Raw genomic sequence first — 27143 nt, 5'->3', positions numbered from 1 at the left:
AACCCATGTCTTTGATAATGGTTTTTGCTTTATGATGGGCCCTTTAATTATTCTTTCCCAGGAATGATTTAAAACAAATGGGTGGGATCATTCTCATATTCTCTTAAGGTGTTCTGCATCTAACCTTGGTTTGGCAGGGGTGAATGTGTTATTGTATGTTTAGTTTGAGTTGTACTTACTTTGTCTTGGTTGTGCTTCTGAGTAGGCATACTTTTCTGCTTTTCTTTTCAGTGTTCACTCAGTATGTAATTATTGAAATGAAATGGCAATAAAGTTTGTGTGGGAAAGAAGTCCTTGTTTCCTGTCTTTGTTGGCACTTGTGGGTTCCTAATCTCCTAAGAGTCTTGGGATGTAGATCTGTACATCACAACTAGGGGTGAGTAGTTTTTATGGTGAGGAAGAGGGAAAAAGATAGTATTGAAGCAATTCCTGTTTCGGTCTGCAAAGTACAGATTGCATTTCTCTTTCAGTGGTGTTAGGTTTATGGCCCTTTTTTGGGAAAGTGCTATTAAGTGTTTGGAGACCTTTATCTTTCTCCGTTTTGTTGTAGCAGCTGGAGTTGTCCTCTGGTGGTTTTGCTAGGTATGATAAATGTTGTACTAAAACTGCTTGGTGGAAGTTTGATCTGGAAAGATTACAGTTTTTTTCAGTTTCCTGAAGAAAATGGAATCATAGTATTCAAACTGATGGAGAAACAAACCCATTAGCAGATCAGCAATAAGAATGTTTACTTTTCATAGATGCTAGTGATTTTTTCCTCTTCTTTTACAAAGTTTAGGGACAAAACTCAGAAATGATGATCAGTTTTGTCTGCAATATAAACCTTTTCCTTCAAAGCATTCAGGGAGAGATGTCTACATAACGAAGAATTGTTCCTCTTTTGCAAAATAAAAATGGAAGCAGAGATGTTATGCAGTCATTTCTCTTGTGTTCATGCGCTGTTGAAGTCTTAAACAGCACAGCCATCTGTAGTTTTATTGTGAAAAGACTTCCTTGTGCATATTTCTAATATGTTAAGAGGTATATCCCTCTTTGGCTACACCTTTTTGTTTGTTTAATTCTGATTAATTTGATTAGTATAACTTTCAGATAATATGTACTTCTAATAGCTTTTATGCAGATCTGTTGTTTATCTACACTGAACTTGAAAGGTCTTAGCTGCCACTTAGATATTGTATTGAAACAAATGTTTGATCATATCCTTTGACAAACAGGTGGGAGATTCTAACCTAACTACCTGGCATTTGAAGATACTGTTTTTTTTCTTTCTTGAGGGATTCCAATTCTAGATCAACTGGATGTAATCTGGGAATAAAGCTGTAGCCTGAACTGAATCTGTGGAGTGATTTGCAAATAATTATTATCCTCTATTTCAGTTATTTTCATTAATACTTCTTTAATATAGGGAATTAAAAGTTGACTAGATTTTGTATTTGAAACTCCCTTTTCCAGCTCCTTTATTTTTTATGTTCTAACTTTTATGTATTCTAGCTTTAATAGTTAGAAGCAGCATAGGGAAGGATAGTAGGAGTGCCTGCAGTCTTGAGCCCCTTCTTTTTACCAGTTGGAGAAAACGGGTGACGCATCATTGGAGTACTAGGTGGTCTCAGTGGTGTCTGAAGTGCTTGCAGGTCTTTGACTGTGGTTACAGCACCTGAGGTAGAGGGTGCAAATGAATCTGGTTTGGGGGGAATTCTGGCAACACCTCCCACAGTGGGGAGTAGCCTATATACCTGCTGGAAGATTATTGGCTTGCAGCACCCAGTTTTTCTTTTTACTGTGACTGCTAGGAAATCAGAGCTAGATTTTGGCACCTAGTAATAATCATCAAACCTTTTCCCAGCCTTCCCTTTTTCTTTATGGTTTCCATTCTCATTTGTAGCTTTAGCTTATCACATATTTATTTAGTCCTTACGGTTTGGTAGGCACTGGGAATACGCAGTGAGCCTGAAAGACCCGCTTTCCTTTCTCTTAGTACTTAACAGTCCATGCATTTGTGTCATATACTATCTCAGAATCCTTTTTGGAAATAGGGATATGAATCCTAACTCTGGATTTCTAGGGCCTCAGGTTTTCTTACCACTTTTCTATTTAAAAAAATCTTTCTCTGTGTACTTTTATTCCTCCTCCCTTTATCTTCATTTTCTTTGCTTATTTTCCCCTTCAGATTTTTTTAATGAAATGAGTACCCTTATCTCCCTTTTCTTCTTAAAACTTCTGTATATTCTAATTGAAGACCGTGTTAATATTTTACAAAGATTTTATTATATGTATATGCATATGCACACTGAAACAAATGGGATTTTTTTGCAACTTATTTTTTTCATTTAATGTAATTTAATGTGTCTTAATATATAAAAGATTTATGCTATTTAATTATTATAAAACATTCTATTAAGGGGACAGACTTATTATAGAATGACTACTCTTAATATTCTGGAACATAAATCTTTTCATGTACAGTGTATGTGAAGTTAATCAGTAAGAGAAATTCTAAAAAATGGAATTACTGGGTCAGAGAGCTTATATATTTTGAATTTTGGTCAATGTTGCCAGTTTTTTCACTGAAGGTAAATCTTCTATTAACAGTGTAGGAAACTACTTATTAATGCTCTTGTCAGTACTATCTTTACATTTCCAGTCTGATAGTTAAAAAATGGTATAATGTAGTTTTGATTTTCTTTCTTTTAATTTTTTAAAATTCCAAATTACGAGTTTGAGCATTTTAATAATGCTTCCTGGCCATTTTTTTGTTTGTTTGTTTTCTTTCCATTGATTGTTTCTGCCTATCCTTTGGACATGTTTTTTTTTGGATTCATTCATTCAGCAGATATTTGTTGAGTACTTAGGAGTGTTGGGCACTGTGCTGGGCATTGATCTTTTCTAATTGATATGTATGAATGTCAAATGCTCCTTCCTTTATTAAACAAATATTTATTGACTACCATGTACTAAGTACTAGTCTAGGCTTGGGAATAGATCATAGATCTCCTCCCACACCCACACCCACATACACATGTATTCCTGCTCTTAGGGAGTTTATATTTTAACAAGTGTTATTTGTGGGGAGATATATATGTTGTAAATATTTTTGACCAGTTTGTCCTTTCTTATTTATTCATCTTGTTTATGGGGTTTTTTTTGAAATATAGAAATTTTGAATTTTTATGTGGTTGAAATTACCAGTCTTACTTTTTATGGTTTCTGACTTATATGTCCTGTTTATCTCCAAGATTATAAGATTTTAAAAAAGATTTACTTGATTCACAGATCTATACCCCTGGGGATAAAAATACATTATATGTTTAAAAAAAAATTAAAATTAAAAAAAGATTTACACATTTTTATTTTGCTTTACGATTTCATTTTTTAAATTTTTTATTCATTTGGGATTCATTACGGTGGAGGGAATGAGGGTAAAGATCTAGATTACCTTTTCTTTGTATCAATTTAGTGAAAAATCTTTCACCATTGATTTTACAAACTCCAGTAATTTCATATACTCAATTCCCATGTATATTTGGGTCTATTCTAAGCTCTCTATATTCTTCTAGTGATATCTTCTTGTTGATTTTTCCATAAGTAGGACATTTTTACTTTCTGTTGCTTTATTTTCCTGTCTACCCTACCTGGGAGGATAGTCTTTCATTGGTCTTTTTTCTCTCTCAGAACTCCCCAGACTACTTTTGCTTGTTTATTGTCCTAAATAGACACAAGAGTCATTTTATCATGTTCCTCCCAAAACATTCTATTAATATCTTGATTGGGGTTGCACTAGACTATTTATGGAAAATTGATATATTTACAGAATCAAGTTTTAGATTTACTCATTATTGATATCTTTTATGTCTCTTACTAGGATTTTCAGGTTTTCTTCTTGTATATCCTAAACATTTCTTGTACAGTTTATTCCAAAGTCTTTTTATCTTTATTATTATTGTTGGTATATGTGGAGTCCTTTCTTTTTCTTTTTTTTAACATTTCCATTTATTCTTGTTCATAAATATGAGAAATTTCAATTTCTGTATGTTAATTTGAACTCAACTTCCTTTTTTTAAGGTGTTTTTTTTTTTTTTTGAGAAAGAGAAAAAAAAGTGAGCACGAGTATGGGGAGAGGCAGAAGCAGACTCCCTGAGATCTTGACCTGAGCCCAAGTTGGATACTTAACCAACTGAGCCACCCAAGGCATCCCTGAACTCAACTTCCTTTTGAATTCTCTTATGTTTCTAGTAGTTCTTCGGTTGGCCATCTTCGGTTTCCCAGTTCTAAAAATGATAATTTTAACTCACGTTTTCTAAAATTTTTAGAGGTCTTATTTCTTGCTACTAATTACATTGGTTGATACTTCTAGAACAGTTTTGAATAATAGTAGTGGTAATAGATGCACTTGTCATTTTCCTGATATTAATGAGAATGTTTTGATGGATTTGATCATAAACACAATGGTAGCTTCTGGTTGGAGGGAGTTTTTTTTTTTTTTTAAATGTTAAGGCAGTATCCCATGATAATGTGTGTTTTCATTATTAATTTCCTCAACAAATATAAATATGTTTCTAATATGGGTCTAAGACTCCATTGGCAACAGAATAGGCACAATCCTTGCCCTACTAGAATTTATAATCTAATTGAGAGGAGACAGATACTAATCTTTTTTTTTTAAGATTTTATTTATTTATTTGACACATCACAAGTAGGCAGAGAGGCAGGCAGAGAGAGAGGGGGAAGCAGGCTCCCTGCTGAGCAGAGAGCCTGATGTGGGTCTTGATCCCAGGATCCTGAGATCATGACCTGAGCTGATGGCAGAGGCTTTAACCCACTGAGCCACCCAGGCGCCCCACAGATACTGATCTTATCACAAAAAAGTTGTACGGTTTTTTTTTTTTTTTTTAAGATTTATTTATTTATTTGAGAGAGAATGAGTGAGAGAGAACATGAGAGAGGAGAAGGTCAGAGGGAGAAGCAGACTCCCCAAGGAGCTGGGAGCCCGATGCGGGACTTGATCCTGGAAGTCCAGGATCATGACCTGAGCCAAAGGCAGCTGCTCAACCAACTGAGCCACCCAGGCGCCCGTTGTACGGTATTTTTGTTGCTGTAATGCAGTGGGGATATGTTGGGCTAAAGTAGTATTTGGATAGAGAGATTTTCTTGGAGGTCAGGAGGTGTAATTGGACAGAGTAACCATTGATTTGTGACCTTCCAAGAGGGAATGAATTAACTAAGCACTGGAGAAGAATGTTCCAAACAGAGGACATTTGAAGAGAAGTGTGGTGTTGGATGAGGCTGGACAGTTGGTGTGGTGTTGGATGAGTCTTGGCAGTTGGGCTGGCCTCTCAAGCTCCTTCTAGTCATGCTACTCATTTTGTTCTTTGTACTAAGAACAGTGGGACATCTTGAACATTTTAAGCAGGGAAGCTGCACAATCAGTTCTGGATTTTCTAAAAAAGGGTAAAAGCTGGGAAACTAACTAGGAATCTGTTGCAATAGGCTGGACACATGAGGATGGCAGCTTGAGCTAGAGTTATGATTTCAGGAAAAGTTGTAACATGATGTGTGTTTGGTTGTTTTCCTTAAAGTACTTTATATTTCGGCGTTACAAGGTTAGCCTATGAAATTCACAAAGACTCTTAACTTGGATGGGACCAGTTTTGGGGATAAGAACTATCCAAGTTGGTCCCAATAGTTTGCTCTATTGTTTTTATCCTTGTCCTCCATTTCTCCTCCTCTTTTCTTCTTTTATTTCCTGATGAAAAATCTAATCCCTGTGAATCGTATCTCTATTCTTTATTCTTCTATTTATTCTTCTACCTATTATTCTATCTATTATCCATTCACCCAGCAAACATTCATTGAGCAGCTCCTGTTTCCTGTCCTCCTGGGTGCTGGGAAAGAGATGACTGGGCCTTCGAGGTTATCATCACGTATTAGATGAGGCAGATGCATATTCCTAAAGCAATACATGATACTGAATGTAACAGACATAACGTTCAAAATGAAGTTATTGATCCATTTGGGCCGTCTCATAATTGACTTTCTGGAATAGGTGAGGTCTAAATTACATTTTAAAAGATAAATAGAGGGGTGCCTTCATGGCTCCCAGGACCCTGGGATCAAGTCCACTGATGGAATGCCATGGGGAGCCCGCTTCTCCCTCTCCCTCTGCCCTTCCCACCCTAGTGCTCTCTCTTGCACTCCCTCCATCTCCCAAATAAATAAATAAAATCTGTAAACAAACAAATAAATGACAAATAGAAATTTGCCAAAGAAGAAGAGGAGGTCTATTTTCAGGCAACAGAATAAAGCACATGCAAGATGCAGAAACATAAAGTAGCACAGTGTCTTTGCTTAAGTGTGGCAGTTGGATATTTCTGGATTTTGATGTTTCTGGTTGTGAGGGGAGGGAGAAGTAGCAAGAAATGAGATGAGCCAGACTGGTAAGACACAGGAAGTTTCTTCCAGAATCACTGTATTTAGAAAAGTGTTTATTTAGATTGGGGAGTGCGGTGGGTAGAAAAGGATTGTGTGAGAAATTAAGGTAGCAGTACATTTAGTTTTTGGAAGCCCACAATGCCATTTAAAGAATGTTCCTTTTTTGAGGCTAACAAGAAAGGTGTTAGACTTAGTTTCAAGAAGGCAGATTTAGTTGTACTTTTTAGAAAAATACTGTCTTTGTAAATGCCTTATATACCTTACATTGTGTCCTGTACAAATGGTTACAGATAATAAAACTAAGTGATGAAAGCGCCTATATTGTTCAGTGGAGGCTGCCGGACCATGGGGTGGGCTCAGTGATGGACAAGTGAGCAATGAGGGCCCACATCCTTTGCCAAACTTAAAATTTCCTTCCAGGGAGAGACCTGAGATTTGTGGAGAAGTTTTTAAATGATAATTGTGATTTGTATGCAATTAATAGAATTTGTATTGTATCTCTGTTTAGAAAAGCTAAAAGCTAAGCTTAAAATTAAAAGTTGAAGGCTTAGATGAGATGATCTGATACCAAAAACTGGATGGGTGTCCCTTAGAAAGAAAAACTAATGTGGTTGTCTTGCAGCTTTAGCATCTTTCCTGAGATGTTTTCGCGTCCTATTAACCATTTCTCTGTTCCTTGAGGGAGACATTCAAGGATTGCAACCACCAGGCTGCCTCCCTGAAAGGATGGAAGTATAATTTTACTTATTCATTCTTGGTTGTATGTCTTTAATGTGATAAGAAAGTGCTTTTCTAATTCCAGTGCTAATATTATGACCAGACTTTGAAGAAAATGGTATTTCTAGTTTACAGAATTCAGTGAGATCCTTATCTAGGACTCTGAAGGAATTAACAGATACCTTCAGAACCCTCAACAGCTGAAGGGTAGATGGAGGCAGGGCTCTAAAGGGATCAGATGGGTCGTGGCTAAGTGATAGCAGATGTTCCTTTAAGAATCTGCCTGCCAGAGGGTCTGTGAAGGACTGCGCTTATTTTTGACTGACTTCCTTCTGTGGGAAACTTTTATATTTGCGCTTTACGCTTCTGAAAAAAACCAAGAAGAAACTGTTCAGATGATTTAGAAATTTGAAGACCAGTATTTTTTGCTTTGAAAAGTGGACAGATTGGCATAGGAAGGAAATTCTGATAAACAGGGCAGCAAAGTATTTAATTACAGTATGAAAGCAAGTTGGGTATAGTAAAAAGAGCACTTACATTAGGAATCTAAAGACAGATTTGAGTTCCATTGTTCCCACTACCTGTTGTATCTTTAGGTAAATTATTTGATTTCTCTGAGCCTTGACTTTTCTAGGTATAACTAAAAGTGGTTAGAATATTAGTACTGAGTGTATCTGTGTTAGATTATTTTGAGGCTTAAATGAAATAATATGTAAGATGAAAGCTCACTAGTCTGTAAAAAGACGACCATTGAGTCTCCTATGTGAGCACAGTCCTTATTGTAATGCTGTTTTTAAGGCCTTTGCTTTCTGTGAAAATCACATAATGGAATTTCTATCTTTCCTTTTTCCTTCCCCCCTCACCAAACCCCCATCTTCAGGGTTGACTTTACCAGAATGTTCTAACATAATCAGAGTGGAAAAATATACATTACTGTTTGCTTGGGGATGTTGAAACCCGGATCAGAACTCTGATTTGCAAAATAGGACTTCTAGAGCTTTGAGAAGAGGCTGTGTGGTATGATCCAATCCATGGATCCAAATCCATGGGATTTGGATTCTAGACTCAAGTTTAAGTTGCTTACTAGTTGTATAGACTTGGGCAAATTCATTCATTTCCAGAAATGAACCAAAGAATGCCTACCAGAGGGAAAACCACTGTCACAACTGTCTTCATTTTAGTTTATATAATCCCCAAGACTACATTTACAATCTGGTAAATATCTTACACCATGTGGTTGATTTCTAGTTTTCTCTTAGTTTCTGTATATAATAAAGTGGAGGCAGTGGAGTTCAGAGTTAGTTTCCCTACTGCATACTGGCCATATGACCTTGAGCAAGCTATTTAACATCTCTGTTCTTCAATTTCTTCCTATTATGGACATTATAAATAATACTTCATAGGGTTGCCTTTAGGGAAAAGTAGCTGATCGATAGTATGTGCTCAATAGTGTCAATTACTCCTATTTTATTATGATCACTACTGGAATTATAAAGGTGAAAAAAAAGTTCTTAGTTGATAAAGAATTTGAGACTCTGGCAGAGTAGTTTAAGGATGAGTCCTACCTATTGATACTGTATATGAAGATTTGGGAGAAAGATTTTGTTCACTGAATGGGAGGAGAAAAAGTTCTTTTCTTCTATTCTCCTGATTTCTTTTGTCAGTAAATGAGACTGACAAAGGACAGAATAACAAGAGAAAAGCGTACAAGTTTATTTAATATGAGTTTTACATAATGGGCAGTCTTCATAAGGAGGAAAACACCCATGTGCCCCAATGGTTAAAGTTGTTTTTGGATCAAGTTTGTTTTTTTTTTTTTAAAGATTTATTTATTTATTTGACAGATAGAGATCACAAGTAGGCAGAGAGGCAGGCAGTGAGAGAGGAGGAAGCAGGCTCCCTGCTGAGCAGAGCGGCTTAACCAACTGAGCCACCCAGGCGCCCCTTGGATCAAGTTTGATGAAGACTAGAAAGTGGAAAAATATGATAGGACAAAGGGTATCAGGTAAGGCAAGTAAATTGTGGAAAGCTTCACAAGGCGTGTTCATTGGGATTCCTTTCAGAGTTACTCTGTCTCTGGAGATAAGGATGTTCCTTTCCTCTAGGTATAGGGAGGGGAGGGTACCCCTCACTTGAGGATCTTGTGCCCTATTTCAGGGGAGAAAGAGAAGGTCGGGGGGGGGGTTCCTTCCTGCATCTGTGGTTTCTCAAATTTCATCATATGGCAAGGTGCCATATTTTGGGAGAGTGTGTTTTGAACCCTGTCACCATCATAAAAAGTAAACAAAATAAATCTTAGGGTTCTCCTAATTAAAGTATAAGCATTTTAGTAATTTCTAAATGTAGTAGAAGTATACTTCACTTACCCTTTTTTGTTATTTTGAATTTATAAGTAGAAATATAACATGCTGATAAAATATTTCATTAAATAAAAACACACCTTTTCAGTGTTACCTTAACTCCTAATACTGCCATTCCCACATTTAAAAAAAGTCTTACTGTGAGATAGCTATTTATTCTTACAAATATGAATGGTTCCTAAATTGTATATACAGTATATTTTTTACTTTTACATATTTGAGTGAAATGATTTTTCTCTTTTAATTTTAACTTGTGTAAATTTTTTGGAAACCTTTGTTTCTCAAAAGTTAAAAGATACTTGGTTTTAAGAATCATTGAAAATGAAGCATTTGAGGGGCACCTGGGTGGCTCAGTGGGTTAAGCCTCTGCCTTCGGCTCAGGTCATGATCTCAGGGTCCTGGGATCAAGCCCTGCATCGGGCTCTCTGCTCGGCAGGGAGCCTGCTTCCCCCTCTCTGCCTGCTTGTGATATCTCTCTCCGTCAAATAAATAAATAAAATCTTAAAAAAAAAAAGAAAATGAAGCATTTGAGAAGCAGTTTTTAAAAAAAAGATTTTGTTTTTTTGAGAGAGAGAGAGAATGAGAGAGAAAGAGCACACATGAGCAGGGGGAGGGGGAGAGGGAGAAGCAACCTCCACCGCCACCAGCAGGGAGCATGAGGGTGGGGCTGATCCCAGGACCCTGGATCATGGTCTTCGCCAAAGGCAGACACTTAATCAACTGCGCCACCCAGGCATCCCGAGAAGCAGTTTTTAAAAACAATTGATTTTAAGGGCGCCTGGGTGGCTCAGTGTGTTAAAGCCTCTGCCTTCGGCTCGGGTCATGATCCCAGGTCCTAGGATTGAGCCCCACATCAGGCTTTCTGCTCGGCAGGAGGCCTGCTTCCTCCTCTCTCTCTCTCTCTCTCTCTCTGCCTGCCTATCTGTCTGCTTGTGATCTCTGACAAATAAAATCTTAAAAAAAAATTGATTTTAGAATTTTAAGGGCAAGCATATAGATACTAACACTTTTTACTGTTTGATCAAGATCAGGGTAAAAAAGTAAAAACAAGTAGAGAATACAACAAATTATGCTTTTAGAGTGTTGATTTCTTAGATATAATTAATTGAAGAACTGTTAGTGATTTCTAGAAGCAAAATAAAGGAAATATAAATTAGTAAATTATCAGTTATTAGGATGATTTTGTGATATATTCGAAGGTACTATATATTTTGTTATATCTTTAAAATACTGGGGAGGTGCCTGTGTGGCCCAGTCAGTTAAGTGGCTGGGATCCTGGGATCCAGCCCCGCGTTGGGCTCCGCCCTCAACAGAGCTTGGGCTTGAAGATTCTCTCTCTCCCTCTGCCCCGCCTCCCATTTGTGCTCTCTCTAAATATAAATAAATAAATCTTTAAAAAAAAATACTATGTATGCAGGCTGATATAAAAATACTGTATATATTATACAGTTACATATATTAACAAAATTTCTTGCTTTGTATTTACCTTGGACCTCCTTTCCTTATTTATTTCTAGTTTTATTTAGAAAATTAGGCAAACCAGGAAAGCCAGTAAACTTCCGTCCCTTGTATTATAGGCTTTAAACCTGAATGATGTTTCAGGGTTGGCTTTTGCTTAGCCAGCTGTCTTCATTCTTTCATTTTTGCAGTCAACAGTGAAGTGTTATTTTTAAAGCAAAGATTCTAAGCATTTCCTGTGCTAGAAACATTCCTTAGGGAATGGGGTCCAAATATCATTCTAATACCTGTTTTCACTAAATTTGTGTTGGTATTTGTATCATTGCATGACTCATAAGCAGGCATTTACTTAGACTCTCTTCCTCCTAAGCTGCATTTAGAAATGGTTTATTGCTTTTGAGTACCCATAACCCATATCATCTCCAAATTATTTATTGGTTAAGATGAGTTATTAAAAGAGAAAGAAACCTAATTGAAGGGGGAGGCAAAGAGGGTACATTGAGAGGAGGGAGGAAAATGTAGGGAGGAAGTGCATGTTGGGAGGAGGTGTGCATGGCTGGGGAGGGGCAGAAAGGAGTGCAAAGTGCAGACCGGGCAGGCAGTGAGCCATCAGTGTGAACTTTACCTGAATTTCTTGTCACTTCTTCCTTTTTACTTAAAAGTGGGTATTAATAAAAGTACTACTACAGCATTTTTCTCCTAATAATTCCGGTTTTTTTTTTTTTTTTTTTTTGGTCCTGTTTAACTTGTTATACCGGATTTTCCTTTCAGCCATTAAGATTTAAATTTCTCATTTCTGGTAGTAAAATCATCTGTGTCAAGCGTAGGGAGGCTGCAGCTTTAACACCACTTCATGTCTGATTAGAAGGTTTTCTTTTGTAATTAATTTTCCTCTGCGTTCTTTGTGGAGAACAGTAGCCCACTGCAGAGAGGTTAGAATACCGTGGACTTTGGCTGTTCTGCTTAATGATACAAGGGAATAGCAAAGCAAGAATAAATGAGGTACTCTTTGGTGAGCAAAAAATGTGAACTGACTGTCAGTGTGAGATTGGTTCTAGGAGCAGTTAGCCAGCAGTAATAGGGCACACTTGAGTAATTGAATTTGCATAACAAGGCTTGCTGAAGAGATCTGACAGGCCTAGAGATTTGTCTAGCTAGAGAGCTCCAGATGGACGTGACCATGCAGCAGCTGGGTGGCACGTTGCTCAGCATGGACAGCACCGCCCAGACTGGCAGCTGGACCCTGGCGACTGCGGGGCTGTGGCAGGCCAGCTGGTGGCTTCTGACAGCCAGCGGCCCTGTTAGAGAGCCTTTTCATAATGGCCTGTCAGGGTACCGGACCTGCAGGGACCGGCAGGAGAATGTCACAAGTCACCAGCGAGGGTTGTTAGGCTAAAGAAATCTGTCCCAGGGAAGTAGAGGTGGTCACCGTTACATCCACAAAGCTCACACTTCCCAGAGTGATTCCTCTCTCTCCTTTTCAAAGATGCTACGGCTGTTTTTACACGTTTGCTCTAGACTGCAGTCATTCTGGATTATGTTGTATTCTTAAACGCTTCAAATCAGATTGGCCATCTTTCTGAGATCCCATGTTGACCATCAGTTGAGGTAGAAAAGAATATTGTTTTTCATGTTTCTCCCTCTGTGTTTGTATATTTATAACAAGGGCGTGTTTTCTTTCTGGGAAATTTCGGTGATAATAATTTACCTCAGATTTATTGCTCAGAGGGAAAAAAGACTTGTTTAAAGAATAAATTGCAAAGAAAGTAAGTGAACTGGTAGGAAGTCAGTGTGTTCAGATTACCCTCCCTCCTGTGCCCAGGTGGACTGCATTTATATGGAGGAATTGTATAACCACTCATCTTCTCAGATTAGAATAAACATGGAAGAAGGCCAGTTTAGTGCTTGTTATTAAAAAGTTTACGTGTGTTCTTAAATTGAGAATTTTGTCATTTTGTAACATTCCTACTCTAAAAAATCATGTAACTGTACAACAGGACTTTTTTTAAGGGCAGGAAAACTCTACTTAGAAGCATTTTCCAGTAAAGTGAGAAACTTGCTGTTAGAAGGTCTAAGCTCACTTTTCGTACAACCAAATTCTAGTGAAACAAAGCAGTCCATACTGGAGCAACTTGAACTTTATGACAGCAAGAACAGTCCAGAAGACTTACCATTTTTAACCTTCAAATTGGCAAAGGTACAGAAGTCTGTCTTTACTGGAGGTAGGGGAAATATGGAGCTCTGTTGGCTGCTGATAGGTATGCAAATTATTTCAGCCAGTTCAGAAAACAGTTCGGCTGTATGCATCAAAAACTTTAAAATACGTATATAAATAAATAACTCCTCTAGTAATTCTACTTCTAAGACTTTATCCCCCACATTGAGAATGTATGTAAAGATTTAGCTCTACGAATGTACTTAGAGCATTGTTAACACTGGTTCTCAGTGTGCTCTCATGAACCTCACGTGTTCTCTGGTTCTCATGTGTTCTTACGGATCTCCGGGGCACCATGAGGTCTACATTCCTTTCATAATAATACTAATATTACAGGGCAAATGGAATGGTGGGTAAAACTATAAGACCTTAGCATGAATCAAGACAGTGTCAGTGTATTCTTCACTGTGACACACATGTAGTTTTGCTTAAGACTGTCCTTGATGAACCAATAAAATGTGTTTTTTTAATATCTTGTGTGATGAAATGGAAAGTATGCACAAAACACGTCTGCTACTATAGATAGTGTGATTTAATACTTTTGTGATTGACATCCCAGCTAAAGTATCTACCTTTTTGTGGAATGCCAATTTTATTTTAAAGAATAACTGACAAGACATTTTATAGAAAAAGAACAAAGTGAGTCTCTTACTTCAAGGAAAGCAACTAATAGTTATTTGTTGCCAATGATAAAAATTGAATCTTTCAGGCAAAAATTAGAATTTTTGAAAACTTGTGTCTGATGCTATGATCCTGATAGCTTTCTAATGGTAAAGACTTACGATGAGATTTGTTGTATTATTGAAGAATGTGAATTACTCATATCACATTTTAGGAATTTGGAAGATCTACGTAACTCACTGAACCACTGCTTTCCAAAAGACCACTGTATGATGTTACAGAATTATGCCTGACTGGGGTGCCTGGGTGGCTCAGTGGGTTAAGCCTCTGCCTTTGGCTCAGGTTGTGATCTCAGGGTCCTGGGATCGAGCACTGCATTGGGCTCTCTGCGCAGCGGGGAGCCTGCTTCTCCCTCTCTGCCTACTTGTGATATCTCTCTCTATCAAGTAAATAAATAAAATCTTAAAAAAAATTATGCCCGATTAAAATATGCATTCAAAGTGCAAAACAGATTTTAATGTAGCAGACTGAAAAAAGTTTGTTGATAACAATTTTAGATTACATATGTGCAATTAGTCTTTATGAAACCACCATGTGTCAAGTTCTGGTATAATATTAAAGATATCCACAATGATCTGAAACATTATTAAATTAATCCTCCCTTTACCTACCACATATCCGTATGAAATCAGCTTTTCCTTTATATATTTCAACCAAAACAACATATATCTGCTTCTGCATGCAAGCTAGTATGAAAATTCAGTTGTTTCCTATTAAGCCATAATTAAAAAGATTTGCAAAATTTACGACAGAGATACTCTTCTTAGTAAATATTCTCTTGCTTTGGAAAGTCTTTTTATTTTTCATGAAAGTGTGTTAACATAATGGTGGGTTTATTATTTTTAAGTAAATTAAGAAATATTTTATAACTTTCTTAGTTTTAATTTCTAACTGACAAATACTGACAGAATCCACATAAGCAAAAGCTCTGGGGTCTTTAAGAACCACTGATTTAAAATAATGATGACTTGGAAAAACCTGAGGCCAGGAGGAGGGAATTAATAGTTAGGGATTAAATGACATAATATGAATCAAAATGATTAATAATGGACACAAAAAAACTTTGCAGCGTTTTGTTAGGAAAAGGAGATTGTAAAACAAGACACAATATGGCTTAATTTTTATAAAAAATTATTATAGATTCTCTGTTTATTACAAAGGTATTCTCTGATGCTAGGGTGTTAAGCAGTTTTCTCGGGAAATAAGGTAGGGAAAGGTTTTTTTTGTTTTCTTTTTTCTAAGATTTCATTTATTTGAGAGAGAAAGTGAGAGAGAGAGAGAGAGCACGAGCATGAGTGGGGACAGGAGCAGAAGGAGAAGCACACTCCCCGCTGAGCAGGGAGCCTGATGTGGTTACTCAATCCGAGGACCCTGGGTTCAGACCTGAGGTAAAAGCAGACGCTTAACTGACTGAGCCACCAAGGCATCCCAGCAAGGTGATAAAGTTTTAAAAACATTGTTAGAGTGTTAGGGCTGGGGTGCCTGGGTGCCCCCAGTGGGTTATGGCCTCTGCTTTCTGCTCGGGTCATGGTCCCAGGGTCCTGGAATTGGGCCCCGCATCGGTCTCTGCTCAGCAGGGAGCCTGCTTCCCTTCCTCTCTCTCTCTGCTTGCCTCTCTGCCTACTTGTGATCTTTGTCAAATAAATAAAATCTATAAAAAAAAAGAGAGAGAGTGTTAGGGCTATATCACAAGATACTGTTTCCTCCAGACTTTTGATGAAGACATCTTTTTTTTTTTTTTTAAAGATTTTATTTATTTGACAGAGAGAGACACAGCAAGAGAGGGAACACAAGTAGGGGGAGTGGGAGAGGGAGAAGCAGGCTTCTCGCTGGGCAGGGAACCTGCCATGGGGCTCGATTCCAGGACCCTGGGATTATGACCTGAGCCGAAGGTAGACGCTTAACGACTGAGCCACCCAGTTGCCCCAGAAGACCTTTTTTTAAAAAAGATTTTATTTTAAAGTAATCTCTGCACCTATCATGGGGCTTGAACTTGGAACCCTGAGATCAAGAGTCGCATGCTGTACCAACTGAGCCAGCCAGACACCCTGAAAACATCTTTTCTTTACTAGTTTTGTGACATTGTCTAAGTTACTTAAGCTGAAGTGTTTTCGCTCTTATTTTAAAAATTCAGTCAACAATAGCTACCTGTTAGGCTTGTTGAAAGAACTGAAGTGTCATATGCCTGGGATATAATAGTTGATCACTAAATATACTTCATTCTAACATTCGTCTTAGCTCTAAAATTCTGTATATTAGCAGTGTGTCTATGACAGAGGCTAATAAAACTCCTCTTGAAATCAAAATAAGTGTCCTTTGAAAACAAGAAGAGCGTATATCATGTGACTATCACTTTATTTTGGTGAAAAAAATTTTATGAATAACCTTTATAATTCAGAAAGCAAATAGCATCATACACTTGCCTTTGGTAAAAATAGGTAAGGGAGAGTATTATTTCATGAGCTGCAATTACATAGTAAGTCCCCAGCCAGGTACTGTTGTAATGTAGCCGAATGCTTTTCAGAATTTATCTCATTTAATTCTTGCTTATAATCCTATGAGGTAAGTACTGCCCCCCCTCCCATTTTGCTGATAGAAGAAAAGATTGAACAAAGAGGTTAAGGATCATGTCCTAGACATTTGTGGAGGTGTAACAAATTTAAAACCAAGCCTAGCTGACTCTGAGATTTCTGCATTTTACCCATGTAATATACTACTTCTGATTAAGAAGAAATGATAACCACCAGATGAGCACAAGAAATGGCTAGCTCTGCTCTTTACCAGCTGGATGGATTCTGAGGTAGGGAAAAGATTTGATTAAAGTTCATAAATTCTGGGGCACCTGGGTGGCTCAGAGGGTCAAAGCCTCTGCCTTGGGCTTAGGTCATGATTCCAGGGTCCTGGAATCGAGCCCCGCATCGGGCTCTCTCCTTGGCGGGAGGCCTGCTTCCTCCTCTCTCTCTCTCTCTGCCTGCCTCTCTGCTTACTTGTGATCTCTCTCTGTCGAATAAATAAATAAAATCTTAAAAAAAAAAAAAGGTCATAAATTCTAAGATCTCAGATTGACTCATTCCTCAGTGTTCAATTAAATTAAAATAGTATGTAAAACATCATAATCATTCAGTAAATGGAAGTGATTCAGTAAATGGAAGTAATTATTAACTCTGACCAAGCCAGAAGTTTGGGTTCCTGTTCCTAAAATAAGAAAAGGAAAAGAAAAAAAAAAGTCACTGTAGGTACATAATCCCTTCCTTGAAACTCTCGGAGCATTGTGAGTTTGTTTTTGATTTTTTAGGAAGATAGTAACCTTATATTTACCATATATTATGTGACATCCCTAGTAGGGTCCAAGGCAGCCCTCTGTAATCAGACACATTCTTTCTGCAGTGAAATAATTGAATATTCAAACTAAGCAGAATAAATGGAGACTATAAATAACCTCACCTCAGTTCAGGTGAGGTTTTGCTGTAAAATGAGTGAAGAAAAAGATCTTTTGCTTTTAGCAATTTTTATATAACAGTTGTAAGAAAGCATACAGTGATGTTTGAAGGAGATAAGGAAGCATGGGTTACCTGCCAATTGAAGACGACATTGTCAGGTGATAGTTCTGTTCAAAGGAGACTCTAAATCCTAAATCATTGCAGTAAGTCTTCTTGACCCCAATCTCAAATCCTAATTGTATCCAAAGAGAGGAAACAAGTACCTCTTCTTTCATGTCTCTCAAATAAATGGACCTCTCTTTTAGTAAAGCTGGGGACAAAATCAAGTACCGTATTTCTTCTAGAGGATCTCCCTTTATCAAAGAAACCATAAAAGACCAAATCTGTTTGAATTGGTCTGTCTCTCCAGATTTCTACTTACGATAGAATCTTTTTTCTTTTTGGTGAAAGTGGAAAAATGATATTCAGTGTCTTGGTCTTTAAATGCTGAAAGACCTGCAAATGCTAAATTTTCCTGAAATTTGAAAGAAACTGTGTTTATAGGCTGTGTTTGGTCATTCCTGAACAAAAGTAATCAAGCTACCTTTTGTAAAAGAAGAAGAATTGAGTATTTTAAAGGAAGGGAACTTTAGGCGTTAAAAGGATAAGAAATACAGTTGACGGCAGTGCCTGAGGGGGCTAGAACTGAAGGAGAATAATGAAACAGCCTCTTCTTCATCCCTGTCTTCCTCAGTCTCCTCTTCCTTTCCAATCCAGTTTATGTTCTGTGGTATAGGATAAATGTCTCTCTTATACCTCTTTCTCCCTATTGAATTAGATCCCATCCCGGAGCAAATCCAGCTATTCATTTGCCCTGTACCTGCCCTTGAGTAGCTGAACATGGTGGAGTAAATGGATGACCATGTTGGCCTGGTTTCACTTGTAAATTAATGATCACTGATCGCAAGTGGACTCTTAAGACAGCCTGACAGTTCATTCACTCTTTCCATCACCTAAATGATATTTCATACCTTCTCTTCTCTCTTCCAACCACCAGTGACCTTCCCCAGTGGCAACTTTCCTTCTTACTTTCACAGAGAAAATAGACAGTTATGAAAGAACATCCACATGACCCTATGATCACATCTACAAGCTGACATATACTCTGCCTTCCTGTCCCTGGATGAACCATCAGGGGTTTATCTGAAGCTAACCTCTTTACTTCCACTCCGATTTCTACCTCTCTCTCTTTCTCCCCACTTAAATCAGAATCTCTAAGAGTTGTTTCTAATATGTAGTCTGAGTTGATAACCACTCTACTAGATTATAAGCACACAAAAGTAGAGATTTCTTCTGTTTTGTTCACTGCCTAGATCAGAACATAACAGATGGTAGGTACCCAGACTTGGGTTGAGTGAATCGATGAGTGAGTGGAGGTATGAATCTTCCTAAAAAGGAAAGATATAAATTAGAATATAAATTCTGAAGAGCACAAAACATACCCAATAAATCATTTTTACCAAGTATTTTGGTAGATATATTTTACCAAATTGGAAGCTAAAAATCTTACCAGAAATTTGATTCTTAAGAGTTTTTTTTTTTACTGAATTCCTACAAATAAGCTTACCTGAAAATTTTTCCTAGAATTTTTAGGCAAATAATTCTAGTTACCTAGATAGTTTTTTGGTTTCTGGGAGCTGAGATTTTTTTAATTTATTTTTTCCTGATTTCTAAGTGCTCAGGCTTTCTTTTTAGTGGCAGTTTCACAAATGAGTGCATCTGTATAAATCCCAAGGTTCTTTTTACCCCGCACTGCTGCTTAGAAGACCTGGGTGCAGATGCTTGCTCTGTGACTTTTTCTAAATCTATTAAGGAGGCCAGGGATGGTGATTTTTATATTGAGTTATATCTATTGTGGTCTTAGTATAATTGATTGCATTTCATTCATTAAAATCACGGGAAGAATTTATTTGCTCGACACCATTATTTCATGAAAACTCACAGGAAAAGCAACTACATATATATTCTAATTTGGTTTTGTATCACTTTTCACCAAACCCTAATTTATAGAAATCTGGTTCTTCAAATAGACTTCTGTGTATTTTGAAAGTATATAAGTGCAATATACATACAGTGTAGTTTCAGTTTGGAAGTAAGTGTTACGGAATTACATAAGCTGTAACTCAGTAGCTTGCAGTATGTCATAGAAACAGTTTGTGAGAGGTGCCCTGGTGGCTCAGTCAGTTAAGCATCTGCCATCCGCTCAGGTCATGATCTCAGGATACTGGGATTGAGCCCACTTCTCCCTCTGCCCCTCCCTGCCCATCCCCAGTTTGTGTTCTCTCTCTCTCTCAAATAAATAAAATCTAAAAATAAAAAACCCAAAAAACAAACAAAAAAAACCCCCACACAACAAAAATCAGCCTGTGTGTGAGCCTTACTTCCAGGTTTCTTTACTAATATGAGTCAGAGAGTAGTAGGATAAAAATACTTAGCTTCTTTTTTTGGTGGTTGAGTTTTTATTTGTAAAACAACCCTCAGATGGAACTCAGCGAGGTAATTTCCATACATAATGCTCTGGTAGATACCCTAGAACAAATACCATTAGTGTGGTTACTCATTTGCTTGGGAAGCTATTGCCAGGGAATACTCAAAGCTACTGGAGAGAGAAAGCATATATATAAACTTGATTGTTAAAATGGAGATATAGAGGAACTCAGCAATATAATAATTTAAATTAATGAAGAATTATTCAGGTTATAGAAATTTAACTCCTGTTTTAAGAAAGTATCTTTGATTGATCAAAGTGCAGGTATTTATCTACATTGGTTTTTGGGTCAGAATTTTTCCTTCTTCACCTCCTGCCTTTTTAAAAGATAGTAAAAATAGAATTCATGAAACATTTCTAAATCATCAGTATATAGGGATTCCATTTATATGTGGATCAGTGCTCTGCTATCTAATTTATTGTTCTGTTTTTGATCTCAATTAATAGGCTCTTCCCCCAGTTTCCCAAACTTCTCTTTGCCTGAACTACTCACCCACACCCAAATATTTTTAATAAATCTCCTGAGAACAGGGACATCCTCATATGTAACTCCAAAACTATCACATCCAAGAAATTTGACATTGATTCAGTGTCATCTAATAAAGAGCCCATATACATATTGTTTTCAGTTATCCTCCAGATAAGTGGGTTTTCTTTGATCCACTGTCTAATAAAGGTTCATGCATTACATGTCATTGTTATGTGTCTTCAGCCTTCCTTAATCTAGAGCAGTTCCCATACTCTCCATTTAAAAAAACAGTCTTCCGTGATGTTGACAGTTTTGGAGTCCAGATCAATTATCTAATGGAATTTTCCTCATTCTGGATTTGTTGGATTGTTTCCTAAATATTGGTCTCAGGTGAAACTCTTGGTTACCAATGGGATCCCAATTTAAATAAAATCTTTGCAAGCTTGGCATTCATTGGTAGGGAATCTTGACTTGTTCTGCCTGTTGTCAGATGATCTTAGAGGCCCAGCCTCTCAGTGTTACAAAGAAGCAGGAGTTGGTTTACTTTTTGTAGATTCTAAAAACCTAGCTTATTGTAATGAGGAAAATTTCGTCCTGTTTTTAGTAAAGATCAGCTGTCTCTTGGGTGAACTAATGAGTTTTCCTGAAACCTGATTGTAGCATATATTCTTTCCTCTTACTTCTTGGAATCTGGAAATGACAGCATTAAATAATCTCTAATGAAATTTCAGCTTTTCAGGTTTACCTACAGCCAGAAATGGCTCATTGTATAAAGCAGAAACAGGCTAAATTGCAAGTGAATATACTACAATTCACTGAGAAAAAGGAACTTTCACACCAGCCTTCTTATACCTGTGCTCGTGGAAGGAAATATGACATTCTAAATTCTGTTTTTAGATCTTTTTTTTTTTTTAGATTTTATCTATTTGTCAGAGAGAGAGGGAGAGCGAACGAGCACAGGCAGACAGAGAGGCAGGCAGAGGCAGAGGGAGAAGCAGGCTCCCCGCCGAGCAAGGAGCCCAATGTGGGACTTGATCCCAGGATGCCGGGATCATGACCCGAGCCGAAGGCAGCTGCCCAACCAACTGAGCCACCCAGGTGTCCCTGTTTTTAGATCTTATCTCTGGTTGTTTCTGATCTTATCTCTGGTTGTTTTGAAACTTGTGTATCAGAAGTAAGTTTAACAGTGAGCTTTGTAACCAAAATGATATCTTGCTTTAACCCTAGTTAATGCTGTCTGTTTAAAAAGATAAAGCAAACATTTTAAATGACACAATGAACTATAAAATCATGTATCTCCTAAAAGATGTTTCCCTTAGTTGTAACCAATGTGTATATTTACATGCTGCCTTCAGTTCTACCTTTTCAGAACCTTACCAACTCTCACTTAGCAAAATTTGCATAGCAAATTCTCTAAAAATATTTTTACCTAAAGATTTGACTTTATATTTTCATACTAAAGAACAGTAGATGTTAATAACAGTGAGGAGTAAGTTTCTTTCTTTCTTCCTTTTTTTTTTTTTTTTTTGAGGTCAGCAGTGTTTATATTAATCAGGTTGACATTTCTTGCTGGTGGGTCATGAACTGTTGATAATAGCATTAAATGGTGATTCGGTTCTTACAGAAGGTATAACTCATTATCCAGCTACTATCTTAAATCATCACAGGAAACAACTGGCACCCCACACCCACATGTTCTGTAGAAGTAGTACATGAGGCAGTACATGTCTTTCTTTTGTTTGCATCTTTAACTTATTGGAGGCTTAGTCATATTATCTAAGGAAGCTACAGCATTGCCACTACTTTAGAGAATCAGGATCAATACCATGTCTGATTTGGGGGAGAGTGAAGATATATGCATATCATTCTTTTAATAATATATCCAAAGTCGTCTTTTCATATTGTGAGCCTTTCTGAAACCTTGTTTGAATAATGAGTATAACTGGGTAGGAAGTAATAAAATCATATGTGCTTATAGAATTGTAAGTTGGGTTTAACTTAAAGTACTACTATAGGCCTTTGAATACTTTAAAAAGATTTAATCATGCTATGGGAGAGATGATGCTTGGAAAGTTTGCTTTGTGTTATAGAAGTAGACTTCTTGATAAGTGTCATCATTATTATTTTAAAAAAAAATCTCTTTAAGAAAAATTTAAGAGGGGCGCCTGGGGCGCCTGGGTGGCTCAGTGGGTTAAGCCGCTGCCTTCGGCTCAGGTCATGATCTCAGGGTCCTGGGATCGAGGCCCGCATCGGGCTCTCTGCTCAGCAGGGAGCCTGCTTCCTCCCCTCTCTCTCCCTGCTTGTAATCTCTCTCTGTCAAATAAATAAATAAAATCTTTAAAAAAAAAAAAAAAAAAAAAAAAAAGAGGGGCGCCTGGGTGGCTCAGTGGGTTAAGCCTCTGCCTTCAGCTCGGGTCATGATCTCAGGGTTCTGGGATCGGGTCCCGCATCGGGCTCTCTGCTCAGCGGGGAGCTGCTTCCTCCTCTCTCTCTCTCTCTGCCTGCCTCTCTGCCTATTTTGTGATCTCTGTCTGTCAAATAAATTAAAAAAAAAAAAAGAAAAAAGAAAAATTTAAGAAATGAGCTGGATTTTTTTTTCACAGTTACAGTTATTAATCAATTACCTTTTAAGATAAACCTCAGTAGTATGGTATGCAGTGATCTGAAATTACGGGTACCTTTGAATTTTAAAATAAAACGAAAATAAAACGTGTTTTCAGCATGTCCCGTGTGTATAGCGAGTGATTAGATAATAGCATGACTGTCATGTTAATTTGACATAAGTTCTAATTAGATAATATAGAATGAATGAAGTTCATTCTGTTATTATCTAATACAGTTTCCAAGTATTAATAAAATGCCCCAAACACCCACATAGGGGTTCAGTCACAAATTGTTAATATGTGGAAGCAAGAGAGCTTTTTTTTTTAACCCCTTTGTATTTGTCACACAGAATGAATTTTAAAGAGAGAAGAACGAGTGAAGGCAATACTTCCCTTTATAGGGAAAAGGAATATTAACATCTTCAAAATAACAGCCTTATTTAGGTAAAAAGGTTTTTGGAATGTATGCTGGTTGCCTCTTTAAAAGAAACAATATAGCGTTAGAAGATTATGGGCCACTAGAGGTCACTGTTTAGTAATCAACTTTTAATGAACCAAAACCGTCAGGAAAGCCAATAAATTACAATGTGGATTTTTCTAATTATGAATTCATATTTAATCACTCAATGACAAGTTAACTGTGGCAGTGGTTCTATGTATTTTGCATACGTGGTTATGCTAATATACTATTCTGTTTCTCAGATGCTGGTCCTCCATCATTAGAGTAGTACACTGCTGAAGGCTTTGTTATCTAATCCTAATGACTAATTATGAGACGTAATTAACTTTGTTACCACCTCCACCCCTTTCATGGGCCAAAAGTTCTTTTAAAAATAAAGTTTCACTGTAAGGGAAAGTTACATTTACATCATCATAGGTGTAATGGTTCTGGTCCATTCTTCCCTCTCTCCCTTGTCTAAAGACTTCATGTCTGTTGGTTTCTCTTGCTTCCATCCCCAGCTTCTTGCTGTTGTTTCACCTGGTGTCTTAACTCTCTCCTTTGGGTTCTTTTTCCATTTTGGTGTGAATCAGCTGCTTTGTTTTCTTAGCGACTGAATGTTTCCCCTCAAGCTTCCCAGCCTTCATTCAGTGAGCAGTAGAATGTGACTCTCACTGCACATCTGAAAGGAATCTCAGGGCAGGCAGCTTGGGCCGAGGCAGCCAGCAAAGGGAAGAGCCCATGGGTGCGAGCAAGTGTGCCGCCCCGGTTCCTGCCGCTGCCGCCGCTATGAGCAGATGGCTCTTCTCAGCCTGTCCAGCCTGGAATCCATTCAGGAAAAGGCAGATTTCCCTACGCATGTGATAAAAATTTGTTTTCTTTCTTAAAGGCTCGGCTGGTTGCCCCAAAAGAGGCCTCTGAAACATAGCGAAAAACTGAATACTGCACATGTTGTTTCCTTTGCCTGCGGGCAGTACGACATTGTGCTCAGAGAGCAGGTACCTTGGCATGGCGCTGGTCAGGCTCCCTCGGCTTCCTGTTGCCTTCACTACCCGGTGGCCAGTGCTGTGTGCTTACAGCCACTGTTCTGGGATTTGCTTCCCTCTGCATTAGGCTCACAGCTAATACATTGCTCCCCCAAGCCTGCGCCATCTTCTCAGCCTGCCCTTCTGTGCCCTCCACAGTCTGGATCCAACTTAATTTTCTGTTGTTGTTTTTCACTACTTTTCTCCACATGCTGTAACTTCTAGCCAACCTAGACCACTCACTCTTTCTCATATGTGTACCTCATTTACTCAAGTCTCTGGCTTTTATTTATGTTTTTCTTCCACTGGGATTTTATTTATTTATTTATAAAAATCTTTTTTATTTGAGAGAGCGAAAGCATGATGAGCAAGAGCCGGAGGGAGGGGGAGAGAGAATCTCAAACAGTCTCCATGCTGAGTGTGGAGCCCAGTGCAGGGCTGGATCCCACGACCCTGAGATCATGACCTGAGCTGAAATCAAGAGTTGGATGCTTAACCGACTGAGCCACTTAGGTTCCCCCTGCTAGGATTTTAATCTTTTTTTATCTGTCAGTGTTGGCCCAAACAAATGCCTCCTCCTGTGATTTTCTCTTCAGGCAGAGGTGATCATGCCTGTGAACCATATGTAAGGGACTTACCATACCTTGCATTGTAATGACACATGTACGTGTGTTTTTCCCTCATCTACATTGTATATCCATTAAGTCCAGGGATTCTTGGCAAATAAATTAAAAATGCTAAAATTCCCAACAAAAAACCCATTTGGCAGTGTGTCTTGATTTATAATTTTATGCTGGGAAAATTAAAATAATTTTATAATGCCAAAGTTTGTGAGTTGTGGGATATCCTTTGCTGGAAATTTTTTTCACAAAACACAGACTTTTGTCCATTAAAATGCGTTATATCTGAACACTTATGAACTAAGAGTTAACTTGCTTTTCTTGATTATGCACTTTGTTATATCTTTGGGGCTACAGGAGTTACTAAATCTCCTGGGAGAAAAGTGTATTTTATACTTTGAAATGATGCTCCTTATATTTGCATAGTTCTATATTGAAGAAATTTGAGAGTTTAGTTAAAAACAACCTTTTGCTTATAAATGCTGCAAATTTCTTGTGTTCTGTAAAAATAAAAAGAAATGTGGAGGATATGTGGATTTTGAACTTCAAATTTTTTTTTTTCAGTTACTATTTTCAGTGGTTTAATGTAGTATATAAATTCCATACTATTAAACAGAGAAGTATCTGTCCTGGAGGAGTAATAAGTAAAAAGGTTCACATGCCTAAACCTATGTATCCATTTTATTATAACAGAAACTAATTTGCAGGGATTTTGTTTGTTTATAAATCAAACATGTAGAGAGTTATCTGTTTGAATTCAGAATGCACTTTTCATTGGCAACAGCATCTAATATATTTAAATCCCTGTTTTTGACTTCAAATATATTCAGCCCAGAATACTCTGAAATTATGATGTTGCTGCAGGTAAGGATTTCAGAGATCCAACTTGGGATGCCAGCTAGGTTACTAGGTCTTCCTGCCCTTTGAGAAAACTACGTACATCCTCCTCTTCTTCCTTCTAAGCTGAGGGATCTAAAAATTTTCTGTGGGGACTCACATATTCTTCCAGAATTTCAACTGTCTTATCCCTTTAGAGTTTTCCTAATTCTGTATTCCCATGATAGACTTTTCTTCTTTCTAGCCCTGCATTTTTATCTCTTGGATCCCTTTAGTCAAACTTATTCTAAGTCAAGCTCATCTTTTCTATGAAACCGTTCTTCCTCTTGATTCCCTTATTATAGCATACCATAGTTTTCCAAATTTTCTGATCTTTTAGGTTAATACTCTGAGAATAGCACTGTTCAAGAGAAATACAATGTAAGCCACATGGGTAATTTTAGGTTTTCTAGTAGCAGCATTAAAATGTAATAAGAGGGATGCCAGGGTGGCTCAGTTGGTTAAGCTGCTACCCTTCGGCTCAGGTCATGATCTCAGGATCCTGGGATCAAGTCCTGCATCCAGCTCCATGTCCAGTAGGGAGCCTGCTTCTCTCTCTGCCTCTGCCTGCCACTCTGTGTGCTTCTGGTTGCTCTCTCAGACAAATAAAATCTTAAAAAAAAAAAAGTAATAAGAAACACAGCTGAACATCATATAATTATTTAATTATTTCTCTAATTATGTAATTAAAGATTTTATTTTTAGGTATTCTCTACACCCAGTGTGGGGCCCGAACTCACAACCACAAGATCAAGAGTCGCACACTCCGCCAACTTTGCCAGCCACGTGCCCTAACATCATTTTAATAATATATTTCATTTAATATATATATTTCAATATATATTTCATTTAACCCAGTATTCCTAAAATATTATCTTTCTCATGTAATCATTATAAAATTATTGAGATATTTTACACCTTTTTCCCCCTCATGTCTTTGAAACCTAGTGTGTATTTTATACCTAAAGCACGTCTCATTTTGAACTAACTCTGTTTCAAGTTCTCAGTAGCCCTACACGGCTTATAGCTACTGTCCTGGGTGCTGCACAGCCTTTGAGTCTTTTCATTACATCTTTCCTCATCAGCCTGTGGCGTGTTGTGGTTCTGCACTGTCTGCCAAAGTTCTTGCAGTGCTTGCATGGAAACCTACAGGCTTGTCCTCCTTTCCTCCTCCTATCCTTCTTTTCCTATTGTGAGGATTATAAATGTATGTATACACACACATATATGTATATGATATAAATTGGTGGGTTGGAGTAAGTCATAGTCCTTGTTTTCAGGAGCTCA

The 27143-nt window shown here is 37.6% G+C and overlaps 1 protein-coding gene across 1 annotated transcript in view; it reads left to right on the top strand.

Annotated features, from left to right (window-relative positions):
* The window catches only part of HIBADH (3-hydroxyisobutyrate dehydrogenase), a 106555-nt gene that overhangs the window by 40487 nt on the left and 38925 nt on the right, over positions 1 to 27143 (top strand). The gene's annotated exons all lie outside the window — the stretch shown is intronic.

Source organism: Mustela lutreola, chromosome 4 (genome assembly GCF_030435805.1).
Source record: "Mustela lutreola isolate mMusLut2 chromosome 4, mMusLut2.pri, whole genome shotgun sequence".
In the NCBI taxonomy this organism is placed as follows: domain Eukaryota; kingdom Metazoa; phylum Chordata; class Mammalia; order Carnivora; family Mustelidae; genus Mustela; species Mustela lutreola.
This window is presented reverse-complemented; position numbering and strand designations above follow the sequence as displayed.